At 40.0% G+C, this 27,408-nt stretch overlaps 1 protein-coding gene and 1 pseudogene across 1 annotated transcript in view; both read left to right on the top strand.

Annotated features, from left to right (window-relative positions):
• Window positions 1–27,408, top strand: part of LOC119533089 (putative zinc finger protein 705E) — a 244,432-nt gene that overhangs the window by 17,623 nt on the left and 199,401 nt on the right. The gene's annotated exons all lie outside the window — the stretch shown is intronic.
• Window positions 1,553–25,626, top strand: LOC119533091 (annotated as a pseudogene).

Raw genomic sequence — 27,408 nt, 5'->3', positions numbered from 1 at the left:
CCCTTATACACATATCTGGCACACTGTTCACTGACTAGAAATGCAGAGGCAGGGCCCAGGGTTCCACACAGGCACAGGGAGCTTCCCAGTCCTCAGATTTGGTGGGCATGTATAATTCATGAATGACTGTGGTGATTGTGGATGTTAATGACATATAATTGCAGGAATATTTGAATATTTAACTAAACTAGACTATATTAACTACTTAAAATGTATGAATCCTATGGAGTGAAATGACCAAGAGTCAAGGACAGATGGGAAATATGTCCGTGGAGGAAACAAGGCACAAGCTACACAATATCTCCTAGGGCACTGAAGTTTCTTTTAAAACATATATATATATATATATATATATATATATATATATACACACACAAGCATAAAAGGATGTGAAATGAGGGTCTGATAAGGAGAAGGAAAGAAAGAAATTGCTCTCTAATCACATGGTTCCCAAGATATGGCCCCTCCTAAATGCTGGTAAGAAGCCTTCTTTAGCCAAGGACAGAGGTCAAGAAGGTAAACAATCTCCCAGGAGGGGGAAGAATATAACCATGGGGTAAAAGAAGCATTGATCATATCTTAGTCTTATTAACAATAATCTTAGTAAAACATCAGGTTTTAGGTCCCTTTAATGAATGTATTAGGGACCCAACATCCTCATGCTATATTTAATGTGTTGTTCTAATATCACATATTAACAGCCTGCCACCCCTGTTCTGCTATTCCTCATGGCAGATCAGCCACCACCAGAGAAGCTCTCCTGTCCATAAGTCCCAACACACCTGTGTCTGCTTCTATACCTGGGGTGTTTTTCACTCTCTTGGTAGCAACCCCCCCAACCTCCCCAGAGCTCTGCATAAACTTGGTCTGGGCACTAACAGCTCATTGGACTATTACCACAATTATACAATAGGAATTTAATAATACTCAATAAGAATTGAACAAATATCCAGTAACATAAAATAAATACAGGAGCAACACATGGATTGTAAAGGATAATCAAAAAGAGCTGGTCAAAAACTTTGTGGAAATAGCATTTCAGAGAAGGGATTCTGACACCAGGATAGGGATAACAGCAGATTAGCCAGCTGGGGTGGATAAGTGGGAAGACCAGTGGACACCTGGAATGTGTCTGTCTATTTCCTGAGGTTTTTGTAGGTTTCTCTTCCTCTGCAGAGAGGTCTGGGAGGGGCTGAATGCCCCATGTGGTTTCTGGAGAGCAGAGGTCCCTGATTGTACTCAAAGGTGCCGGAGAGGTGGCTGGGTGTGTCCTATACTCTGGGACCCAGAGTGAATGGGAAGTCTGGATAGTGTGGCCCAGGTGGCAAAGTAATTTATGTTCCCTCACCTCATCCCTAATGTGACAGGGAAGACGGCAAAGTCCAGGTTGGGTGTGCCCATGGTGTGCAGGGTTTGAATGCAGCTGTAAATGAACAGGGGTGGATGGCTGAGAATGTGTCTAGAGGGTAAGGGGTGTTGACCTTGGCCCTAGGAGTGGTCTGAGCCCAGCCCATGTCAGGCCTGGGTTTCTTCTGGGTTGCTAGACATAGGGATGTACCAGGTTGCAGCCATCTGCCTGCCTGTGCTGGAATGGCAGGAGCTAGGGCAGTGGGTGTCCATGGAGGTATTCACCTGTGGCAGGAGGGCTCCAGGTATTCATGGGGAGAAGCCATGGTCTGGGCAGTGGCCAAAAGAAGTAGCAAGGGAGCCAAGGGTACTCAATATGATGCAAAAGCCTACAGCACCCAGTATTCCCACATGGCCTCCTATCCAGATAATAACCAGGCTTGAACCTGATTAGCTTCCAGGATCAGAAAAGAACCAGCACATTCAGGCAGTATAGCTGTACCAAGGACCACCAGTGCAGGACAGCACTGCCCTACCCAGTTCAGTCCCTAGATGGACTCCACTAACCCTAACATCACCCAGTCACCCTGCACAACCCTGTTAAAACCCTATCTGCCCACACATGCCCAGAATCTGCTTTCTCCAGTCCCCTAACTCTGGGGCAGAAAGCTGTGACCCTGTTCATCTGGCTCTGCCTTGCAAGAGTAGTGGACTGGACAGAGGGCACCAGGGCAGACCAGGGTGAGGAGAAAGCCTGAGACCTGCTTGCATGCCACACACACTCCCTGCACTGGTGGCTGCATCTCTGCAGGAAAGTGGGTGGAGTGTCATACACACTTCAGGCTCCTGGGCAGCCTGTGGGCAGGTTCCCTGCTAAGGCCCTTGGAACACAGAAGCTGCCGTGCACTTGTCTTTGGCAGCCTTGTGGTGGGTCCTGCCTGGCCACCCCAGAGCTCCTCTAGCACTCACTCTTCCCCTGCCCACCCCCACCTGGCACCACATCCACTAGGCCTCCAGGCTACTGAGGATTCTGACCCGGCTGGTCACAAAGCTCCCAAAAATATGTGGCCCAGGGTCATGGGAAGATGATGGGCTCTGTTTCCAAGACTTGCCAAAGGCATCCTACTGGGTTCCTACTCCCAATAGGGTATCAATTGGGGGTGGGGACAGAGTGTGCTTCTCAGATCTCCCAGGCCTGAGCTGTCCCTCCACAAACCTCACCATGGCTAGAGTGAATCCCTGGTCCCTTTGGTCAGTCTGGCTCCATCCACTTGCCACTAAGGAGCCTGAGAGCCAGTGACTCATTCCTCTCCCCTCCCATACCAACAGGCTAGGAAGCCTAGGGTGCTGCCAGATGGGCTGGATCCCAAACCTAAGGACATGGACATGGTCATTCTGGGTCAGTTGCTGGCCAGTTCCCAAGGAAAGATGACTCATGAAAAGAGACTCTGGTGAACTGAGCCAGGAGCTCATGCTAGCACTGGGCCCAGAGTGGAAGGCACTGCCCTCCTGATGGGAATCAGCCAAGGTGGGCCCAGATGTGTGGTGCTGCCACCGTGGAATCCACCATGGTCTCTCTTGGGTGCCTTCCATCTGGATCTGCCAGCCACTGCAGGAAAACTTATGGGACCCTGTGTTGCATCTGTCTGTTTCTCTGTTTCCCAGGCTGCTTGATGGTTTCCCTTTGCACTGTCTGTAGAATGGCCATGCAGAGGCAGCTCATGGAGCCACTTGGTTTCCTGACAGCACTCCCCACCCACACACCACCATCATCCTCAAAGGGGTGTGAGGCTGGCTGGGTGGGTATTGTGTCCTGGGGTCTGGAGTGAATGAGAAGCCTGGAGTGTGGTTCCCATGTGCCAAGGGAAGGGATGTTCCCTTGTCTCAAATCTGTCATGACAGGGAAGGTAGTGAAGGCCTCTGCTATCCATGGCAGGCACTCCCCTTGTGTGCATGGTTTGAGGGCAGGTGCTGAGGGTTAGGGGCCAGTGGCCCAGAATGGTTCCTGTGGGTAGGGTATCTTGGCCTCAGTCATGGCGGTCTCAAGGATCATTTAGAAACCTCAATTTCATGGCCTATAGTTAACAACTTAGAAGAAATAGACAAATTAATTTGAAGGTGGAAACTGCCAAAGTTCACTGAGGAAACAGTGAATAGACCTGTATTGGTTGAGGACATTGAGTTTGTAGTGAAAAACGTTCCAGAAAAGAAAACTTCAGGCCCAGATGGTTTCACTGGTAAATTCTACCCAATATTTAATTAACATTGATGTACTATCAATTCTATGTAATCTCTTCTGGAAAGTAAATGAGGAACAACTCCCCAGCTCATTTTATTTTGCCATTTGCACTCTGATACCACAATCAGATAGAGACTTTATAAGGAAAAAATTCTTTTAAGAATGTCTTGGTGTGCTGCCCTTGTAGTTAAGGTAGCCATTCTTTTTACATGAAATCGTGGGAATGGTGTATTTCTCCCACTTCTCCCTTCTAGTTTGTCTGTTTGCTGATACAACCTTGGGAACAAATTCAATCTGTATCTGTCAACAGCCTGGATCTCCATTCCTTCCAGGCCACTCTGGTCTTCAAGGATGTGCATATATTCCTACAGAATCATTGCATGGCAAGCTATTTCCAGAGATGGGTGTGTTTATTGTATTGAATTGTACTGGCAACTCTTAATATTGTAAGAGATGCCCCAAATGTTATTCCTCTTTTTAATAGAAAAATCAATTTTATTATTTATATACTAGGAAACATATTTGGAAAAAGAAATGTAAAAGTAAATTTGCAGAGAATCAGAAACAAAAAAAATGAGGATAAAACATAACAAATACATGCAAAATGCATGGAAAACTCTAAAACATTGTTTTCAGTAATAGAGTGTAAAAATCATTGAATGTGAAGTTTACTTGCCCAAGCCCATGGTGCTGTGGAAAAACTTATATTTCAGTCTGGTCTCCTTATTCTAAATTCTGCTTGTTATCAGGGGGATTAGGTGAAAAGGCCCGGAGTAAGAATAGGACATGCTTTCAGGGAGAGGAGGGGGCAAATCAGCCATATATTTGATTATTTTATTCAAAGCATAGCCTTTTCATTTAAATCATCTCATATATAGTATGTGGTCTTTGCAGGTTGCTGGTCCTGGTTCAGAGTGTCCATGAATATGACGTTTGTTTAGGTTCAAAAAATGATTTTGATGACTGTGTTAGTTTGGATATATTATGTCCCCCAAAACACCATGTTCTTTGATGCAATCTTGTATTAGGGTTGGTTTGGTTGGAACCTAATAATTGAGTGTTTCCATGTATTTTCATATTTCTGACTCAACTGTGGGACAGACCTTTGATTGGATCATTTCCATGGAGGTATTTACCCCTCCCATTCAGCATGTGTCTTAATTAAATCACTGGAGCCATATAAAAGAGCTGACCAACAGAAGGATCTCAGTGCATCTGGAGCCAAGTGGTATACTTTGAAGATGTATCTTAAAGAACATACAGGAGCCAAGAGTGGAGCTGGAACATGACCTGGGATCAGCAGATGCCAGCCCCATGCCTTTCCAGCTAACAAGGTTTTTCCTGATGCCATTGGCCTTCTTTTGGTGAATGTGTACTTGTGTTGATTGCTTCATTTTATGCCAAGTGTTACATACTCAGGGGTTTTCTCTAGTGTCATTGCTTCCATACATTTTAAACTAAAACTGAACAAAGATGGCCTGGTTATAAAATGGAATGATTCCTGCCATGGTCTTCATCATCCTAGGTGCCCACTCATCCTTGTCTGCACCTAAAACATGACTGGATCTTTAACAGAAGTCCTGCCTTGCCTCTCCAGTGTAAGAAAAAACAGTATTGTGAGTGTTTTATGTCATTCTCTTCTTTTCCTACTCTTCATCCCCCTCCATGAATCACCCCACTTCTCTCCTGCTCTATTTTGTTTTATAAAATTGGAATAGAGAACACTGATGGGATAGTATTAAAAAAATGAGATTAATGTATTCTATATTATTCATTGAATTGAAAAACTCACTCCCAGAAGTTTTAAGCAGAATGGATAATTGTTAATGAAAGTGCAGACTGATTGGATGACAACACTTAGTGAAACTGGTGCCAACCAAACAGGGAGGGACCAGAGGGCTCTCCTTGCAGAAAAATTTTCAATATACAGAATACTAACTTAAATGGTTTAAATAATTTAATTATGATGGATTCTGTTTATCTTAAGAATTGGATATTTTATTATCTGTTGATATTTCATTAATAATTAGAATATCAACTTATCTTCTCTTTGCCAACTTCTGTGCTATATATTCAAGTGACACAAAGTGAGTAAATGAATCCTTGTCATAAAAATAAAATATGTATATGATCCCCTTATATTTTGGGTGTAATTCCAGTGATTTCTCATAGCATTAATGAAAGACTATAAAGCATTTGTTTGTGATTCATCCACACACCATATTATTCACATCTGAATATTTTGAAACATTGATTAACTTTATTTTAAATATTATAAGGAAGTATGGATAAAAAATGAAAAATTACCATAATGATTCTTCAGTTTGAAAACTGCCTTCTTCAAGTGTATGCATTAAAGTAATAAAATTTGATTTTATATTGTATGGGATGAGAGCACCTATGCAATATTCTACTTACCCCAGGTAAACTTTACTGTGTAGTGATCCTCCTGCTACCTGCCAATCTGCAAATAAATAAATGGTCTAAGTTTTACAATATCCATTTAAAACAATTCAGAACATTTCATAATGTCATATTCTTTTATTTTAGCTTCTATAAAGGAAGTTTATTTGGTTACAAACTTACAGCCTTAAGTCCATAAATTATCCAGAGTAAGGTATCAACAACAGAGTACCTTCACTGAAGGTTGACCATGGTGTCTGAAAACCTGTTAGCTGGGAAGGCATGTGACTGGGATCTGCTTGCTCCCAGGTTGCATTTCAGAATGGCATTCCTCAAAATGTCAGTGTAAGATCCTAGTGTCTATCTTCAAAATGTGTGTCTCAGATGCAGCTAGCATCATGGCCTATGTAGCTCTTCTTTTTCCTTTTTAATTTAATTTTATTGACATTTTTCACATACCGTACAATTATCCAAAGAGCCAAAGTGTGCAATCACTTGCCCATGGTACCATCATACAGATGTGCATCCATCACCACAATTACATTTTTTTCCCATTTTTAGTACATTTTCATTACTCCAGAAAAATAAAGACACAAAAAAAGAAAACTCAAATCCTCCCATACCCCTGAACATCCCCCTCCATTACTGACTCATAGTATTGGTACAGTACATTTGTTACAGTTGATGAAAGAATGTTAAAATTCCAGTGTACAAATGTCCATCCATCCCCACTCTCAACTATTCCAAGTACACACTCCATAATGAGGCTGCAGGACCTCATGGCCCCACACACCCAGCTTCCTGTGGAACCACACACTGACCTCCAGAAAGGCTATACCATTCCACCTCCCCATCAAAAGTAAATGGGCACATCCCTCCCTCAATGTTCTCTCCAGCACTTTTACCCATATTTATATTTTTCCTATAATTTTATAGAGATATATTCACATGCCATACAATTATCCACAATGTAGTGTTAGTTGTTGGTGGTATCATATATCTGTAGATTTATCACCACAATCAGCACTTGAACATATTGATTAGCAAGAAAAAGCTTTTTGGTGAATAATAAAATGATAGTAAAAAGAAAAATAAAATGCCATACAATACAATAGTAAGGAGAGAAAACAACACCATGACCAAGAATCCCATATACCTCCCCCACATCCCCCTCTCGTATACACTCAACTTTGCTACATTGCCTTTGCCACATCCAATGGAAGCACATTACAATGTCACTACCAATTACAGACTCCAGTGTGCTTTGGCTATGTTTTTTTTTCCCAAATACCATCCCTTTTACAACATTCAGCAAGGTTGACCTCCATTTGTTCTACCACAGGTAAAAACATTTTATATTTCTACATTTAGCAAGTCATTGGCCACTCCAGGTTTTGCCAAGTTACACAGTCCATCTCCATCATCCATCATTACCTCTGGTGTCATACACTCCCCTAGCCCCACCTTCAGCTTCAGTCACAGATATTTTTGTTCAGTATGTTTAAAATGTGCTGCCTTCACACATTATTATGATATCTTTTTCTGGATATATACAATCAATCCTGCTGAATATTCTGTAGTCCTTCAGCATCAAATGCCCAATCTCTACTCTCTTTCTAGTTCCTGGTAGCCTCTTTTATCAGCTTTTAACTCTCAAAATTTGCTCCTTAATGTTAGCTCATATTAGTGTCATCATACAGTATTTGTCCTTTTATTTCTGGCTAACTTCCCTCAACATAATGTCCTCAAGGTTCATCCAACTCATTATATTTTTCATGTCTTTGTTCTATCTTACAGCTACATAATAGTCCATCATGTGTATATACCAGTTTGTTTATCCACTCATCTGTTGCTGGACATTTGGGCTGTTTCCATCTCTTGGCAATCATGAATAATGCCACAATAAACATCAGTTTACAAATGTCCATTTGTGTCTTAACTTTCAGGTCCTTTGAGTATATACCTACCAATGGAATAGCTGGGTCATATGGCAGATCTATACTTAGCTTCCTAAGGAAACCCCCAAATTGTCTTCCAGAGTGGTTGCACCATTCTACCTTCCCACCAGCAATGAATAATTGTCTGTTTCTCCACATCCTTTCTAGCACTTGTAATTTTCTGTTGTTTGTGTAATGGCCACTCTGGTAGGTATCAGATGATATCTCATTGTGGTTTTGATTTGCATTTCCCTAATAGACAGTGAAGTTGAGCATTTTTTTCATATGTTTTTGAGCCATTTGTATTTCTCTTTGGAAAAGTGTCTGTCCATGTCTTTTGCCCATTTTTTAATTGGGTTGTTTGCCTTTCTGTTGTTAGGTTCTAGGACTCCTTTATATATTCTGGATATTAAACCCTTATCTGATATGTGGTTCCAAATATTGTCTACCATTGTGTAGGCTGCCTTTTTGCTTTTCTAACATAGTCCTTTGATGTACAAAGGTGTTTGATTTTGAGGAGATCCCATTTGTCTATTTGTTTTTTGGTTACTTGCCCTTTAGGTGTAAGGTCTAGGAAACCACCTCCTTTCACAAGATCTTTAAATATTGCCCTACATATTCTTCTAAGAGTCTTAGCACTTATGTTTAGGTCTTTGATCTAATTGGAGTTAATTTTCATATAATATCCATTCCTTTGGAAATGGATATCCAGTTCTCCAAACACCATTTATTGAAGAGACTGCCCTGTCCCATTTGCTTTGGCTTGAATGCCTTATCAATGATCAGTTGTCTATAGATGTGAGAGTGTATTTCTGAACACTCAATTTGATTCCATTGCTCAGTATCTCTGTCCTTATGCCAGCACCATGCTGTTTTGAACACTGTAGAATTGTAATATGCTTCAAAGTCAGGTAGTGTGACACCTCCCACTTTGTTCCTCTTTCTCAAGATATTTTTGGCTATTCAGGACACCTTGCCCTTCCAAATAAATTTGGTTATTGGTTTTTCTATTTCTGCAAAGTAAGTTGTTGAGATTTTAATTAGTATTGCATTGAATCTATAAATCAGTTTAGGTAGAGTTAACATCTTAATTATATTTAGTCTTCCAATCCATGAACAAGGCAGGTTCTTCCATGTTTTTAGGTTCTGTTCAATTTCTTTTAGCAATTTCTTGTAGTTTTCTTTAAACATGTTTTTTGTGTCCTTGGGTAAGTTTATTCTTAAATACTTGATTCTCCACCAGGCTGACTGCTCCAGTTCTGGTCTCAGTCCCTTAATGGTTGGAGATTTTTTTTCAGGAGCTTGAAATTTTCAATCAGAGCTCCAAGTACAGTTCTCCCTCCTGGTTCCCAGCATTGAAGGCCCCTCCTCCCTTGGGACTGTGCCTGGCCAGGAGGGGTGCAGGCACCCTGGCCACAAGAACTCACAGATTTTGCTGATCTCAGCTGCTCTGCACATCTGTGAGTGTTGTATGAAGCATGCCCAAGCTCAAATTCCTCTGTGGTGTCTGTTCCAGGTAGTTCCTGGCTTTCTACCAACTGTCCCAGAGTGGTAACTAAAACACACCTCACCACTCTGCCATCTTGCCCCTTCTGTATTTGCATATTTTTATTGAAAGATGTAAGTTGCTGTGATGGGATGGGATGAATGCATTTGGTGTATGGAAAGATATTTTTCTGGTGTCCATGGTGTGGAATGTCACAGTTTAGATACATCATGTACCCTGGGAAGCCATGTTTAATGCAATATTGTGGGGGCTGATTAATGTTGAGTAAGTGGGAAAATATGGATTTGGTTGTTTCCATGGAAGTGTGACCCGGCCTACTGTAGGTGGTAACTCTGATTATTTCCATGAATGTTTGGTTCCACGCATAAAGCACCAGTTTTGATTAGTTTCCTGGAGACATATAAGAGCTCAGAGAGAAGGAGCTCTATGCTGCAGCTAAGAGAGACATTTTAGAGACAGCTGCTGACAGCAGATTTTGCTGATGTTTAGAAGATAGCAGCCCAGAGTTTATGCCAAGAACCTAAGACCAGGGATATTTTGGAGAACCACATTTTAAGTCGAAAGTGGGATCAAGCATATGCCAAACACATGTCTTCTGAGCAAAGAGGTTTTATGGATGCCCGCAGCCTTTCTTCAGGGAAGGTACACCATTGTGGATACTTTTGCATGGACACTATTATGACCTTAGAACTGGTAATTTGCAGCCCAATAAACCCCCTTTGTAAAAGCCAATCCATTTCTGGTATTTTCCATAACAGCAACATTAGCAAATTTGAATAGACTTTGTTACCAGAGAAGAGGGGTTTTGCTGACTTTGTAAATACCAAACATTTTGGAATGGCTTTTTACATGGATAAGGGGAAGATTCTGGAAGAATTGTGAGGCACTTGATAGAAAAGGCCTAGATGGCTTCAGAGAAACTGATAGCAGGAATATAAACTCTGAAGATAGTTCTGATGAGACTTTGAACAGAAATGTTGAATATGATGTTGCATTCTGGCAGAAAAGCAATCCTTGTTTCAAAGTGGCAGAGAATTTGGCAAGATTGAGGCCTGGTGCCAGATGGAAAGCAGAATCTGAAAGTGGCAACCTGGGATACATAGCACAAGAGATCTCAAACTACTTTTATAACATGTAGCCTGGTTTCTTCTTGCAGCTTATAACAAAATGCAGGAGAAGAGCAATACACTGAAAAAATAAACTCTTTGGTGCATAGAAAGCAGAAACTGATAGCTTGGAATATTCTGGCTTCAAAAAGTTAGACCACAGAAGCTGCAGCCCTACATAAGGATTTGACCAAACATGGAACCCAATCACCATTTCAGTACAATCCAGGATTGGAGATGTTGTTATCCAGATAAGATTTATGGAAAATCCTATTGTCTGTTTTTTACCCTTGTATGCTTCATGCCCAGCCTACACTTTTTTTTTATCTTCATTTTATTGAGATATATTCACATACCATGCAGTCATACAAAATAAATCGTACTTTCGATTGTTTACAGTACCATTACATAGTTGTACATTCATCACCTAAATCAATCCCTGACACCTTCATTAGCACACACACAAAAATAACAAGAATAATAATTAGAGTGAAAAAGAGCAATTGAAGTAAAAAAGAACACTGGGTACCTTTGTCTGTTTGTTTCCTTCCCCTATTTTTCTACTCATCCATCCATAAACTAGACAAAGTGGAGTGTGGTCCTTATGGCTTTCCCAATCCCATTGTCACCCCTCATAAGCTACATTTTTATACAATTATCTTCGAGATTCATGGGTTCTGGGCTGTAGTTTGATAGTTTCAGGTATCCACCACCAGCTACCCCAATTCTTTAGAACCTAAAAAGGGTTGTCTAAAGTGTGCGTAAGAGTGCCCACCAGAGTGACCTCTCGGCTCCTTTTGGAATCTCTCTGCTACTGAAGCTTATTTCATTTCCTTTCACATCCCCCTTTTGATCAAGAAGATGTTCTCTGTCCCACGATGCCAGGTCTACATTCCTCCCCAGAAGTCATATTCCATGTTGCCAGGGAGATTCACTCCCCTGGGTGTCTGATCCCATGTAGGGGGGAGGGCAGTGATTTCACCTTTCAAGTTGGCTTAGCCAGAGAGAGAGGGCCACATCTGAGCAACAAAGAGGCATTCGGGAGGAGGCTCTTAGGCACAACCATAGGGAGGCCTAGCCTCTCCTTTGCAGCAACCATCTTCCCAAGGGTAAAACCTGTGGTAGAGGGCTCAACCCATCAAACCACCAGTCTCCTATGTCTGTGGTCATGTTAGCAACCATGGAGGTGGGGTAGGCGAATACCCCTGCATTCTCCACAGCCAGCCTACACTTTTTTTGTGAGAACTGTGTTACTGGAATCACTGCCAGTCTGCCCTGGAAAGAATATAGTTGGGACAAATTGAAGGAAAATATTCTTTAAGGAGAACCATGGAAGTTGAGTTCTGGAGTCAAGAAATCTCATGCAAGGTGATAAGGAGGGTAACCAATTCATATGGAAAGGGTAAGTGTACCCAAGAATTAGTGTGTAGGTTTTCCACCTCAGTGCTCAGGAAATGCACTGCCATCTAAGGTCTCAGAGTGGGGGGAGCACATTCCACAGGGATTTGGGAGAAACTAGCCACCACCCCACTATTTGGAGAGGGTGGAATATTTGCCCTGGAGAGGCAGATTCCATGCTGCACCCTGATGTTTTTGGAAGGTGGGGCCATGTAGAAGGTGGTCTTCCCAGTGCATGGGTATGTTTGAGCATTCATCCTTGTGTTTGGATAAATAACACTTCTGCATAAGTCTTTGGAATAGGTTGGATTCCTGTTCTCTCTAGCCCCAAGGATACAATATCATTACTTAAATGAGTCTCAGATGTTGCAATATAATGAAGATTTCCCTGAGGTTTTAGAAACTTTTGTTCTTGTGAACCCTGTTTTCCTTTCAGTTTCTACCTATGGCACTGTGAACCTTTTTCCTATGACTGCTCCTCCTTTTTATACTGGCAGCAGATAACTTGTTCTAAGTTTCACAGGTCCACAGCTAGAGGGGAATTTTGCTTTAGGACAAGACAACACCTGTGACTGAATTTGATGGGATCTTTTACTTGCCTATTATCACTGAAAGGATTTAAGTTTCTGTGATGTGATGTGATAAATGTATTTTGTGCATGGTTAGATGATGTATTGCTGGGGTCCATGGTGTGGAATGTGCCAGTTTGGATTTATTATGTCCCCCAGAGGAGCCATGTTCAATGCAGTCTTGCTGGGGCTGAACTATTAATGTTGATTCCATGGGAAAATTTGGCTTTGGTTGTTTCTATGGAAATGTGACCCACCCAGCTCTAGGTGATAACTCTCTTTAGATTATTTCCTTGATGATGTGGGCCCATCCATATAGCACTGGTCTTGATTAGTTTCCTGGAGCCCTCCCTATAACAGCTCAGACAGAAGGAGCTCAGTGCTGCTGATGAGAGAATTTTAGACACAACCACTGAAAGCAGACTTTTGCTGATGCTTTGGAGATACTAGCCCAGGGTTTTCCATGAGAAGTTAAGCCAAGAGACATTTTGGAGAATGACATTTAGAAATGCAACCTGGGAGTGAGCAGTTGCCATCCATGTGTCCTTGGAGCAAACAGAGTTTTTTGGATGCTAACAGCCTTTCTTCAGTGAAGGTACACCCTTGTTGATACCATAGCATAGGTACATTTTTGGCTTTAGAATTGGAATTTGTAGCCAAATAAACCCCCTTTATAAAAGCCAGTACATTTCTGGCATTTTTCCAAACAGCAGGTTTAGCATAATGGAATAGATTTTTTTTTACCAGATGAGAGGGATTTTGTTGCCTTTGCAAATACCAAACATTTTGGAAAGGCTTTTTGCATGGATAAGGGGAAGATTCTGGAAGAGTTGTGAGGAGCTTGATAGAAAAGGCCTAGTAGGCTTTGAAGAAACTGATGGTAGGAATATGGACTCTAGAGAAAGTTCTGATGAGACTTTGAACAGAAATGTTGAGTATGATGTCACATTCTGGCAGAAAGGTGATCTTTGTTCCAAAGTGGCAGAGAATTTGGCAAGATTGGGTCCTGGTGTCCAATGGAAAGCAGAATTTGAAAGTGACAACCTGGAATGCATAGCTCCAGAGATCTCCAAACTGCATGTCAAAGATGTAGCCCAGTTTCTCTTTGCAGCATATAGTAAAATGCAAGAGGAGAGAGTTAAGCTGAGAAATGTACTCCTAGGTACTACAAAAACAGAAACTGATAGTTTGGAAAATTCTGGCTTCCAAAAAGTTAGATCTCAGAAGCTACAGCCCTACATGAGGATTTAACCAAACATGGAACCAAACCACCATTTCAATACAAGCTGGGATTGGAGATGTGGTTATCAGATAGGATTTGTGGAATGTCATATAGTCTAATGATTTTACCCCTTGCATGCTTCATGCCAAGCCAACAATTTTTGCAAGATCTCTATAACTGTAATCACTGGCAGTCTGGAGTGGAGGGAATGGAACTGGGACAAATTGAAGGAAAATATTCTTGAAGGAAAATCATGGAAATTGTGATCTGGAGTCAAGAAATCTCAGGCAAGGAGAATAGAGCAGCCAATGCATATGGAAAGGGTCATTGTGCCCAAGAATTAGGAAGCAGGCTCTCTGCCTTGGTGCTCAGGAACTGGGCTGCCACCTAAGATTCAGATTTGGGGAAACACATTCCACACAGATTGGGTGAAACTGGCCACCACCTCACTATTTGGAGATGGCAGAGCATTGGCCCTGGAGAGGCAGATTTCATGCTGCACATTGATGTTGGAAGAAAATGGGACCAGGTAGAAGGTGGTCTTCCCAATGTGTGGATATGTTTGAACACCCATCCTAGTATTTGGAGAAAAAGGGGCTTCTGCATAAATCTTTGGAAAAGTTAGTGCTCCTGGTTTCTGAAGCCCCAAGGATACAACATTATTGTATAAGTGACTCATAATTTGAATTCTAATGATATTTTCCTGAGGGCTTTAGAAACTGTTTTGGTCTTGTGGACCCTGTTTTCCTTTCAGTTTTTCCCTATGGCAATAGGAACCTGTATGCTATGGGTGTTCCTCCTTTTTATATTGGCAGCAGATAACTTGTTCTGAGTTTCACAGGACCACAGCTAGAGAGGAATTTTGTTTTAGGACATGACAACTCCTGTGACTGATTTTGATGAGATCTTGTACTTATGGTTACTGAAAGGATTTAAGTTTCTGTGATGCAATGGGATGAATGTACTTTATGTATGGAAAGGTCATGCTTTTCTTGGTTTCAGGTTGTGGAATGTGCCAGTGTGGATATATTATGTCCTCCAGAGAAGCTATGTTTAATGCAATTTTGTGGGGGCTGATGTATTAATGTTGATTTAGTGGGAAATTTTGGATTTGTTTTTTCCATGGAAATTTGACCCACCAAAATCTAGGTGATAACATTGTTTAGATTATTTCCATGGAGATATGTCCCCACCCATATAGTGCAGGTCTTGAATGGCTTACTGGAGCCCTATAAGAGCTAAGAAAGATCTCAGTGCTGTAGCTGAGAGAGACGTTTTAGAGACAGTCACTGAAAACAGATTTTGCTGATGCTTCAGAGATGTTAGCCCAGAGTTTGCTATGAGAAGCTAAGCCAAGAGACATTTTGGACTATGCCATTTTGTAATGCAACCTGGGAGTGAGCAGGTGCCATCCACATGATTCAGGGGTAACAGAGTTTTCCCAGTGATAACAGCCTTTTTTCAGTGAAGGTACCCCCTTGTTGATGCCCTTGCATGGATGCATTTTTAATTTTTGAACTGGAAATTTGTCACCAAATTAACCTCATTTATAAAAGCCAATCCATTTCTGTTATTTGGCATAATGGCAGCATTAGCAAACAGGAACAAAGAATTTGATTGTTTTTCTCTCCTAATTTAATTTGAATTCTGGTGACTATTGGGGAGAATTTTTGCCCAGATGATCAGACCTCCCTTTTTTCATAAATTAAAATTTAGTCAGAAGAACATCATTTAATCTGACTTAGGTGTTTTGGACAGACATTCTGAGGGTAAGTTAGGAGGTTATAACTTGATATTTCTCTGTATTTAAAATATATCCCTAGTGGTATAAATGAATCTTGCCAGATCTTAACATTCAGCATTTTAATTTTTCTGCATTTAGATCAGTAGGGGAGAGAGACCATAAACAGGTAGTTGTATGAAGGTATACATTGATAGATCATTTTCATACTGGCAAATTGAAGACTTGCCTGAAGGAGTAATAGGATTGTAATAAAGTGGGAGAGGGAGGACAAAGATAACTTTATCATTGTTCATTAAAAGAATTTCTGAGGAATTTTCATTTAAACTAAAATTGAAAAGAGATGAGTGTAGTATGAGAAGGTATGCTTGTGGATTGAGGTGGCAATGGGTGAAAATAGTCTTCGGTGGAGACAATAGCAATGTTTAATTAGGCTTGGTGATTTCAAGAGGACATGTAAAAGATGAATCACTGAATGCCTATTGAAGAATTTAACAAAGATTAGAGACAGGGGGAGAGGTAATACTTATATTTTGGCTATTAGGAAGATAATATCTTGTGATATATTTCATTTTAGGTGCACACAATTAAGCAAGTAGCCATGATAGTTCTGAAATGGAATCCAGAAAAGTGTTTTCTAACTTTCAGTTTAGAAATATCAATAGAAGAAATTAATGAAATTGAATAAATGTGAGAACAGACCAGTACAGCACATCAAATGAGGAGAGAAGGGAGATAGGATTTAGTTTCAAGATGTTCTAATAGTGTTCTTGGAGGAGTTCTTTGCAGCAGACATGGGGAAGTGTCTAGAGTAGTTTGAATACAATCTGGAGATGTGATAGAAAAAGAAAGGAAAAAGTAAGTCCTAAAAAGGATATTGTGGTCCAATAATGTTGTTCCAAGTAAGTATTTATTTATGGGTAGATCATTAGTAATTAGTGAGGGCAGCAGCCTTGATTTTTGTGAGTCGAAGAGTGAGATGAATGTGAGGCCATGATAGGTGCACTTTCAGTTTGTCAAGGGAAGATCTGGAGAGTTGGAACTTGAGAGAAAATGCATACACAGTAGATTTGCCTTGTTTTTATTTTTTTCAAAATGGAAGAGTAAAAAATGAACCTAAATGAGGACATTGTGAAGAGAGCAAGAGGTTTCTGATAAAGGCAATTTACTTTATAATCAATAATACAGTGCACAACAAAACCTGAGATTGTGATCAATTGGAGACATTGGACTTGGCCAGAGGTACCATGACTTTTCTATTTAATAGGAGAGATGGAGTAACTAATAATGTGTATGCATTCAGGGATACTTGAAAATATTATGGTATTATAGTGTAATTTCACAAATTACATTTCAATCTGCTTAGGAGGAGGTAATTTCATCTCTTAAAAATGAGGGTAAATGATAGAGTGCATGAGATTCACAAGGTATGGAGATGGTTTGGAGTAGTTATAGAGTATGCAGGAATGATCTAATTAGCAAGACATAGTACAGTTCCCAGGTATATTTGAAAACCTCTAGAACTTGTGAATCTGTGCTTATTCCTGGATCAGTATCTTACTCATGTATTGTATAAGGTGTAGTCAGGGATAATTACAGGTATTTGAAGTCATTGAAGACTGAGGTTTTGGTTGGTAAATGTTGTAAACAGTCATAGGGACATAATGTTTGCCTTGGTAGTATCTGTTGAAATTACAAACTCTGGAGTAAACTGGGCAGTAAAAATGAGACCTAGCAAATGATGTTTGTTGAGAGGGGCTGGTGCAGTATACATTTCCATGTAGTATGAGAATCTGGGGATAGGGAGTATTTTTGTGGAGAAACTAGGAGATCAGGTTGTAGTCCCAGAGTCGGAACTCTGATGTTTGATGTGAGAGGGACATTCCATGTAAAAACCTGTGTGTGCTATATAAAACTCCAGGAATTTACACTTGGGGAAAAGCAGAGAAAACTTCTAAGTCTAGCTGTGTAATTTTCTACCATGTAATTTTGTCATAATATTAAAATTTTCTGAAATTTCTGAGTCTGTGGTCATGTAATTTGTTAACTTTGTAAATCATAAATAGAATTATTATGAAAATTAAGTAAACAAATACAGATAAACATCAATAGCATCACATATAATACACAGTTTATTCTCTTTTTTTCTGGCTCTTGGATACAAATTGGTGAATTAAGCCTACCATTGTTTATGACAAATTATCACCATTTGTCCATGAAATACATTCTTAACAGTGTTTTAGGGAAAACTTTACTGGCTATGAAGATTAATGCTTTCACACACACACACAAACAGATACACATGCAAACACACATACCATATATAAAGAGAGAAAGAGAAATGCAGGGGTGTTCCCACAAATGAAGATTAATATGGGGCAGTACTACAGCAACCATTTTATGAAATTATCAGATGGAGCAACTGGATATCCTGACATACCCATTAATTCTATATTTTCTGAACTTCCTCACTTCTGAGGACTGTGGGAGATGACATAAATATTATGACCATGTGTTCCTCTTACTTCCTTACAAAGGAGATTTAAAGAATTGATTTGATGTATGGACATCACTGATACCTCCATATGAAGGTAGTATTTGAATTTATTAACCCTATCATGAAATCATTTTGAATTTGAATGGTAGATATTTGTTTCTTAAAAAAAATTACTAAGATTTATTTCACATACTATACAGTCATACAAAGTATATAATTAATTGATCACACTACCATAATATAGTTGTTTATTCATCACCCTGACCAATTTTTTTTAACATTTTCCTTGTACCAGAAAAAGTGAAAGCAAGAATATATAAAACAAGAGTAAAAACAGAACACACAAATTGTCTCTCCCATTCTTCCGTTAGTTTTTTTGCCCCCATTTTCCTACTCATCCATCCATACACTGGACAGAGGGGATTGTGATCCACATGGCTTTCCCAATCACACTGTCACCCCTCAAGCTACATTGTTATATAATCATCTTCAACATTCAAGGTTTCCAGGTTGTAATTTGATAGTTTCAGGTATTTCATACTACTTGAATTCATTAAAACCTAAAAAGGGTTATCTACATTGTGCATAAGAGTCCCCACCAGAGTGACCTCAGCTCCTTTTGGAATCTCTCCATCACTGAAACTTATTTCATTTCATTTCACATCCCCATTTTGGTCAAGATGTTTTCCATCTCACAATGCTGGGTCTATATTCCTCCACAGGAGTCAAATTTATGTTGCCAGGGAGATGTATACCCCTGGGTGTCAGATCCCACAAAGGGGAGAGGGCAGTGATTTCACCTGCCAAGTTGGCTTAGCTAGAGAGAGAGGGCCACATCTGAGCAACAAAGAGGAACTCAGGAAACACTTAGGCACAGTTATAAGCAAACCTAGCCTCTCCTTTGCAGTAACAGTCTTCCCAAGGGCAAGTCCTGTAATAGAGTTCTTGGCACATCAGACTGCCAGTCCCCAATGTCTGTGAGCACATCAGCTATCTTCAAGGTGGGGAAAACCAACACCCCTGCATTCTCCCCCAGTTCCTCAGGGGGCTCTGCATATTTTTCATTTTTTTTAAATTATCTATTAACTATATCAAAATATTTTTAAAACATACAATATAAAAATATTTAAAACAAACCAAAACAAGGGAATAAGAAAAAGACAACTAACATAAAATAACTACTTTACTTCCAACATGTTACTATTCTATCCAAGAAAACATACAGGCTATAACCCAGCAAAGGAATAAGAAAGAGAGATAACCTAAGATAGCAACATTTCCATAAACTTGTTCCTACCATACCCACCAGAAATTAACAGTCTTTCCTGGGCATTCCTAGAATGTTAAATTTACCCCAAATAACTTATCTGTTCTTATTACTTTATCATTCCCCCTTTACTAATTGCTCTCTATCATTAGGTCCCCTACATTCTACATTATAAACCATTTGTTTAATATTTCTCAATGTTCACATTAGTGGTAGCATATAATATTTCTTTCTGTGCCTGGTTTATTTCACTCAGCATTATGTCTTCAAGGTTCATCCATGTTGTCATATGATTCATGACATTGTTCTTTCTTACTGCCATGGGGTATTCCATCTTGTGTATATATATCACATTTTATTCATCCATTCATCTGTTGAAGGACATTTGGGTTGTTTCCATCTCTTGGCAATTGTGAATAATGCTGCTATGAACATTGGCATGCAGATATCTGTTCATGTCACTGCTTCCAGATCTTGCAGGTATATACTGAGAAGTGCAATTGCTGGATTGAAGGGTAACTTGATATCTAGTTTTCTGAGGATCTGCCAGAGTGTTTTCCAGAGTAGCTGAAACATTATACAGTCCCACAAACAATGAATAAGAGTTACAATTTCTCCACATTCTCTCCAACATTTGTAGTTAACTGTTTGTTTAATGGCAGCCCTTCCAATTGTGTGTGAGATATCTCATTGTGGTCTTACTTTGCATCTCTCTGATAGCTAGTGAACCTGAACATTTTTTCATGTGTTTCTTTATTTCCACCCTTTCACTTTCAAATTCTTTGTGTCCCTATGCCTAAGATGAGTCTCTTGCATGCAACATATTGATGGTTCATATTTTTTTTCAATTCTGCCAATCTATATCTTTTAATTGGGGAGTTTAATCCATTTACATTCAACATTATTACTGTGAAGACATATCTTGAATCAGCCATCCTCTCCTCTGGCTTATGTTGTCAGATATATTTTTCCCTTTTACAGTTAATATACCCATAATGAATCTCTTTATACTGAAACTTTCTCTGTATCTTGCTCTCCTTTCTTTGTTTCTCTGTCAGTATTGTATTAAGTAGGGCAGGTCTCTTGTTAGCAAATTCCCTCAGCATTTGTTTGTTTGTCAAAAGTTTAAGCTCTTCCTCAAATTTGAAGGAGAGCTTTTCTGGGTAAGGAATTTTTGGTTGGCAATTTTTCTCTCTCAGAATTTTAAATATGTCATGTCATTGCCTTCTCACCTCCACGGTGCCCACTGAGTGGTCACTACTTAGTCTTATGCTGTTTCCTTTGTAAGTGGTGAATTGCTTTTCTCTTGCTGCTTTCAGAACTTGCTCTTCTTCAGTAATTAACAGTCTGATCAGAATATGTGTGGGAGTGGGTTTATTTGGATTTATTCTATTTGGAGTTTGCTGGGCATTTATGATTTGTGTATTTATGTTGTTTAGGAGGTTTGGGAAGTTTACCCCCAAAATTTCTTTGAGTAATCTTTCCAAACCTTTACCCTTCTCTTCCCCTTCTGGAAAACCAATGACTCATGTTTGGAAGTTTTATATTATCTATCATATCCCTGAGGTCCACGTCAATGTTTTCAATTTTTTCCCCATTCTTTCTTTTGTTCTTTCTCTTTCCATTCTCTCTTATTTGAGGTCACTGATTTGATGTTCAGCTTCATCTAGTCTTGTGCTGTCAGTATCCAGAATCTTTTTACTTTGGTCAACAGTTTCTTTTATTTACATATGATTGACTATTTTATTATTTACTCTTGAAATTTCTTCTTTATGCTCTTCTAGGGTCTTCTTCATGTCCTTTATATCCTGTCCCATGCTCTCATTGTTTGTCTTTAGTTCTTTGTTAATTACTCCAAGTAATGTTTTTCCTCTGATCTTTTGATTTGGATGTTTGGGTTTGGGTTATCCATATCATCTGCTTCATATGCTTTAATATTTTCTGTTGTTTTTTGGCCTCTTGGCATTTGCTTAACTTGATTGGGTTATTTTAGGATATGTAGACTTATACAAACACTTATCCCTAATTTATCAGATCTACATCTTAGTGGCATAGACTTTCTCTAACCAGCTTGTGACATCCATGAGCCACCTATTCCCCTCAAGCCAGTCTTCTCCAACCTTGTCTTTGTGGTGAGTGGGGTCTGAATCTTATGGGAGTCCAATTGGTGCACCAAGTATGCATGTGTACTTGTTGCTGCCCACCCTGAATGTGCGGCATGTGTCTGAGTGGTTAGGGAGGGAGGGCAGCTTTAATAATCAAATCTCCCAAGTGTTTTTTTGAGATTTAAAGCTGTTGTGAGTCTAAACCTTCAGTTGAGTCTCACTACAGTTTGTCTCTGCCACTGAACCAGAAGTCCTTGGTATTGGTGTGTGGTCCCTGGCACTTCTGAGTGGGTCCTTCTTCCAAGCCATGCCCCCCTCAGGGCCTCTGCTGAGGGAAGATTGTGCTATATCAAAAGTGAGCATAATCCCCCAAGGGAAGTCCTGGGCCACAGGGCCATATATGTGTTTTCCCAGCCTGCTTAAAGGATGGATCTATGTGGCATGTTAATTTCTTCCTTTTTGCACACCTCTGCCTTCCTAGCTCTGGGACAAATAGCTGTGGGTTTGCAAAAGGCTATCATCCATACCAGATATTGTGGCATGTGCACATGCTGCTTGAAACACTTCCCATTGTGCCAGATTGTTTGGAGCAGCTGTGGGCTTTGGTGCTGGCCAGATGACCAGATGGCTGTATGGGGTATGATTAATTTCCCCTTTTTGCTAAGTCTCTGCCTTCCTAGCTCTAAGATAACTAGCAGTGGGTCCTGAAAAGCTATTGTCCAACCAGATATTGATGCATGCCCACGGGTTGTGGGGATGTAGTTCCTGCCATGCTTCACTGTGCAGTTCTTTCTGCCATATCTGCAGCTACTTTTGGGTTTTAAAACTAGTCCAACACCAAATGCCAACCACAGTTTCATGAGACTGCAGCATGGCTGCTGGTTATCCAGCAGGCTCACTCACTTGTTTCAGAATGCAGATTCCCAGTTTTACCAAGTGCATGGTCCCTGTGGATTTAGAAGACCTTGTCCAGCTGGTGCATCACTGAAACTGCTGTTCTGGATCACTTTCTGTCTTTTATCTAGTGTTTTTCATGGAGTTGTTTTTGCCCTTTCTCTCCAAACTGCCATCTTCCAGAAGCCTCCCTGGATTGGCTTTTATAAATGGGATTCATTAGGTTACAAATTTGCAGTTCTAAGGCCACCAAAGTGTCCAAACTAAAGCATCTAAAACAGGATACCTTCACCAAAGAATGGTGGATGGTATCCAGAACACCTCTGTCAGCTAGAAAGGCACATGGCTGGAGTCTGCTCTTCCTTTGCACCTTGGTTCTGGTTTCAAAATAGCTGTCTCCAAAATGTCTCTGGGCTTCTGTCTCTTGTAGTTTCTCTCTCTCCTCTCCTGTGCTTCCTTGCTTGCTTTTCCAGGGCATTTCTCTCTAGGCATCTGGGGGTGCTCTCTTAGCATCTTTGGTACAAACTCTATGCTTCATCTCTCATTTTAGCATCTTCAAATACACATTTATTTGCATCTCCAACAACTCAAGTTTCTGGGTCTGTGTGGGATCTCAGCTATCTAAAGGACTCTGGTGAGTGAATAGATGTGATCACACCTCCTGGGAAAAAAAAAAAAACAATCAAAAATCTCACCCAACAAGACTGAATTAAAGACTGTGGCTCTTCTGGGGGTCCAAACAGTTTCAATCTTGCACACTATCCAAATCCACTAGAGAAAGTTCTGAAAATCGGTGTCAAAGGGGTTGAGAGAGTGGTCTTTCCAGAACCCTAAGGAGTTTAACTAAGATGATTTACAGCAAGTGCATACAAAAGGCCAGGGAAGGATAGAGCAGGAATAGAGTGAGGGTCCAGAGGGCATGGATAGGTCTTGGAAGACCTAAGTTAGAGTGTAAATGAAAAATTCATAAATCTGAGATTTGCACAATATTTATGTGCATGAGAAGACCAAAATCCACATGCAGTAGAAGTTAGAGATACCTATTTTTTTACTATTCTAATTTGCATTTATTTCATTAATAAAGCTAAATTTTTTTCACTTCCCATTTGTATTTTTTTTCTATTAACCCTTTATTTCATTACCCCATTTTTCTATTACTGATTATCATTTTTCCCTAATTGATTTAAAAGAACACTTTAGGCCTCTGTTGCATCTGCTGTCACCTCCTCCACCAGATCCATTCACTGCTGTATGGGGAGAGTGAGGCAGGGCCACTGGGGCCACCATGGAGCCTGACTCAGTGAATGAGGACAAGACAATTGAGGTCATGTTGCCGGAGTGTATTTTTGGCATTTTGTTGAAGAAAGCTGGATATAATAAACAGAAAGAATCTTGGAAAATGCTTGACTTCTGTCTTTCCTCAGACTAGTCTGAAAGAGAATACACACATTCATTCTGGATTTGTGTATCTGAAATACAAAATATTTTCCAGATAATTAATGGAACATCATCTGTGATCATCTCCAGAAAGAGGCCATCAGATGGAAACTATCAAAAAGAAAAAAGACTTGTGTATTAAATATTTTTACCAGTGCTCTGAATCAGATCAAGTGGAATTTGTGGAACCTTTTATTTCATGAATATGTCACTATCAGCATGGACATATTAACTCTTACCTGAGACCCATGTTGCAGCAGGACTTTATTACTGCTTTACCAGAGCAAGGCTTAGATCACATAGCAGAAAACATTCTTTCCTACCTGGATTCCAGGTCTCTGTGTGCAGCAGTGCTTATTTGTAAAGAATGGCAATGAGTGATCTCAGAAGGAATGCTTTGGAAGAAGTTGATTGAATGAATTGCATGCACAGACCCTCTATGGAAGGGACTTTCAGGAAAAAAGAGGGTGGGATCAGTACCTGTTTAACAACAGACTCACAGATGGCCCTCCAAATTCATTTTGTAGGTCATTATACCCAAAGATTATCCAGGATATAGAGACTACAGAATCTAATTGGTGGTGTGGATGACACAACTTGCAGAGGATTCAGGACACTCTGAAAATAATAAAGGTGTCTACTGTTTACAGTATGGTGATGAAAAAATTATCAGTGGCCTGTGACATAATTCTATTAATATTTGGGATAAAACCAGCTTGGAATGTTTGAAAATGTTAATGGGACACTGTCCTTTGTCTCCAGTGTGATGAACATGTCATTGTAACTGGTTCTTCAGTCTCTATAGTAAGAGTCTGAGATGTGAACACAGGTGAAGTTCTGAATACACTGATCCACCACAGTGAGGCTCTATTGCACTTACACTTTAGCAATGGACTCATGGTGACCTGTTCCAAGGACCACTCCATCACCATGTGGGACATGGCTTCTGCCACTGATGTCAGTTTATGCCATGTCCTGGTTGGCCACCACACTACTGTCAATGTGGTAGACTTTGATGATAAGTAATCATGTGTGCCTCTGGTGACAGAACCATCAAAGTGTGAGGCATGAGTACCTGTGAATTTGTACTCTGAATGGGCACAAGTGAGGCATTGCCTAACTCCTGTCCAGGGATCAGCTAGTTGTTAGTGGATCATCAGATAATATCATTAGGCTATGGGATATTGAATGTGGCACCTGTGTGAGAGTCCTGAAGGGGCGTGAAGAATTGGTCCATTGCATCCACTTTGATAACAAGAGGATTGTCAGCAGGGCATATAATGGGAAAATTAAAGTTTGGAACTTGCAAGCTGCTCTTTACCCCTGCAGACCAGCAAGCACTTTGTGATTGTGCATGTTGGTGGAACATTCTGGTCATGTGTTTCAGCTTCAGTTTGATGAGTTTCAAATCATCAGCAGCTCCCATGATGATACTATTCTGATTTGGGATTTCTTAAATGTGCCTCCCAGTGCCCAGAATGAGATGCAATCTCCCTCCAAAACATGCACTTACACCTCCAGATAACAGCCTGCACTTTTACCCACTTCAGGGATTCCTAGTCTTTAACTACTGGCTACATTGCTACCAAACACCTAAGGGAGTTCATTTGCAGCTAAGCTAAGAAGATGAAATTGGTTCTAGATGCTGGGTAGATGCAAAGCAGCCTAACTCTTCAAGTGAGATACCTCTTTTTGAATGATGAAGAGATTAAGGCTTTGAACACCATGGGATAATCAACACATGAAAGACAATGATTTTTATGTTATTATTTATAAGACACCTGTAGTCACATTTTCATTATTAGCAACATAATCCATAGCCTTCTTATATATGAGTTTAGGAGATGAGGGCCTTCCCCTATTTCTCTTAGAGTAGACTACATGTTTCTGTTGGTTGAACTAGAGGGGTGGTATTTCCAGGTAAAGGATTGAGTATATGTGATAGGACAAGTTTTGATTCTCATGGCTTCTTGCTCCATCCTCATCTTGGATGCTTAGTGCTTGGACTGTCTGAGAGTGAAAACCCAGAGGAAGTTAGTTGGTGGCAGAACTACTGGCAATGAAACCAGTGGTGAGTAGGGAATTGCTATTTCTACTGAAATTTAAGCCTTTCTAAGATATGCAGATTTCCTGTACTGGTCTGACACATTCTAAGTACACTCATAGAATACTCACATATTTGAGATCCAATTGTGTATACCCAGGACTCTGCTATAATTAGAGTGGGTGAGGGAGTGGGTAAGAAATAATCTTCTGTCCCCCATTTACACTAATTTATCAAGTCTCTATTAAAGCTCTGTATTCACAGAAGAAATATGAGAAGATTTATTTTCTTCATGCATCCTGTGGCCTCAGTGTAGAAGTAATTCATTCATTCACTATTTCAGTGATAGTGCCTTTCTTAGGATTGTGGTGAACACAAGGGATAGAGATGAGAAGTTGCACAACTTTGTCCAATAGGGAGGCAGATGGTTCATCAGGTGAGCTCAATGAGTCTAGTGTTATGAATGCTGGGGTCAGGGCTATGCCATGTTCAGGAGAGCACAAGAAAGAGGACAGTAAAGGCAATGAAAAGGAATGTATTTATTTTGTCCAATACTTTTTACAGTTTTGAGAGAATATTTTCACATTTTGAAAAGATGTTTGAAATTCTCATTACTATCTTGTCCCCAGTTAACCATTTTCTTTCTTTTAAAAAACATGTGTACAACTTTGTAAGTGGAAGCAATGAACAGGTAATGTTGTTTCCTTATTTTAAGCTGTGCACAGAGGAGGGGTATTGTATGTATAGTAAAATATTAGGACCAGTGAAAATATTTGAAGAGCTATGAAGAGAACAGAACAAATAACAAGTCTATTTGTCACTGAACAGAATCAAGACAAGTATACAAGAGACACAATGTAAGTTCCAATTTGGAGGTCCAGGTAATTATTGAGTGTGGGAGGACTTCTACCATAGGAAGAGTCACCCTAGGACTGTCCTTTAGTATAGTAGTCCTAGGGGGCCCAGGTTTGTCCTACTAAACAGCTTAACCTCATATCTCATAATAAAAACCAGAGTTTTTTTAGAGGTGAAAGAGGAAAAATAATGTTCTGAAGTTCTGTATAAAGACTGTACACTTCTGAAGAATTATGTACTTTGCTTCAGTTATATCTTCCATTTTAATGAATAATAGATTTATCACTTTTACTTAACAAGAGTTGATTACATAGGTATCATCAGCTCATTGGACTTTTCAAAACTTGTTGCATTTTTTTAAACCATTTCCTAGACAGGGAAACTGAGGTCATTGCAGTTGATCAAATTGGTGAAGTTGGATTTTAAATTTATGTCTTATTGCACATCAGGTAATTCACATAATATGTGAAAAAGTAGTTGATTACTCCAAGACCCTAGGGAGAGAGGGTTGCCATGTGGAGCCAGTGAGAAACATGAACAGCCCTGGTTCTGTGTGGGCAGAACACAGCTAAGCAAAAGGGACCCTTGGTATTGTGCTGTTAATATGGGCCAAAAGTGTAAGTTAGTAGATTTTCCACAGAAGTCAGTGATTGGTTAGTTTAAAGCAAAAACCTGTGAAAATGGAAGGGTACTCAAGAGCCCAGGTTTGTGGGGATGATTACCTTACAAAACTGGAATCCCAAACACAGTTTGAGCATTTTATATACAACCACCACCCTTCCTCAGGGTTCTCATTTCATCCAATATACTTGATATTGGTAGGGATGGAATTGACTGAAC

This window comes from Choloepus didactylus, chromosome 4, assembly GCF_015220235.1.
Source record: "Choloepus didactylus isolate mChoDid1 chromosome 4, mChoDid1.pri, whole genome shotgun sequence".
Lineage (NCBI taxonomy): Eukaryota > Metazoa > Chordata > Mammalia > Pilosa > Megalonychidae > Choloepus > Choloepus didactylus.
This window is presented reverse-complemented; position numbering and strand designations above follow the sequence as displayed.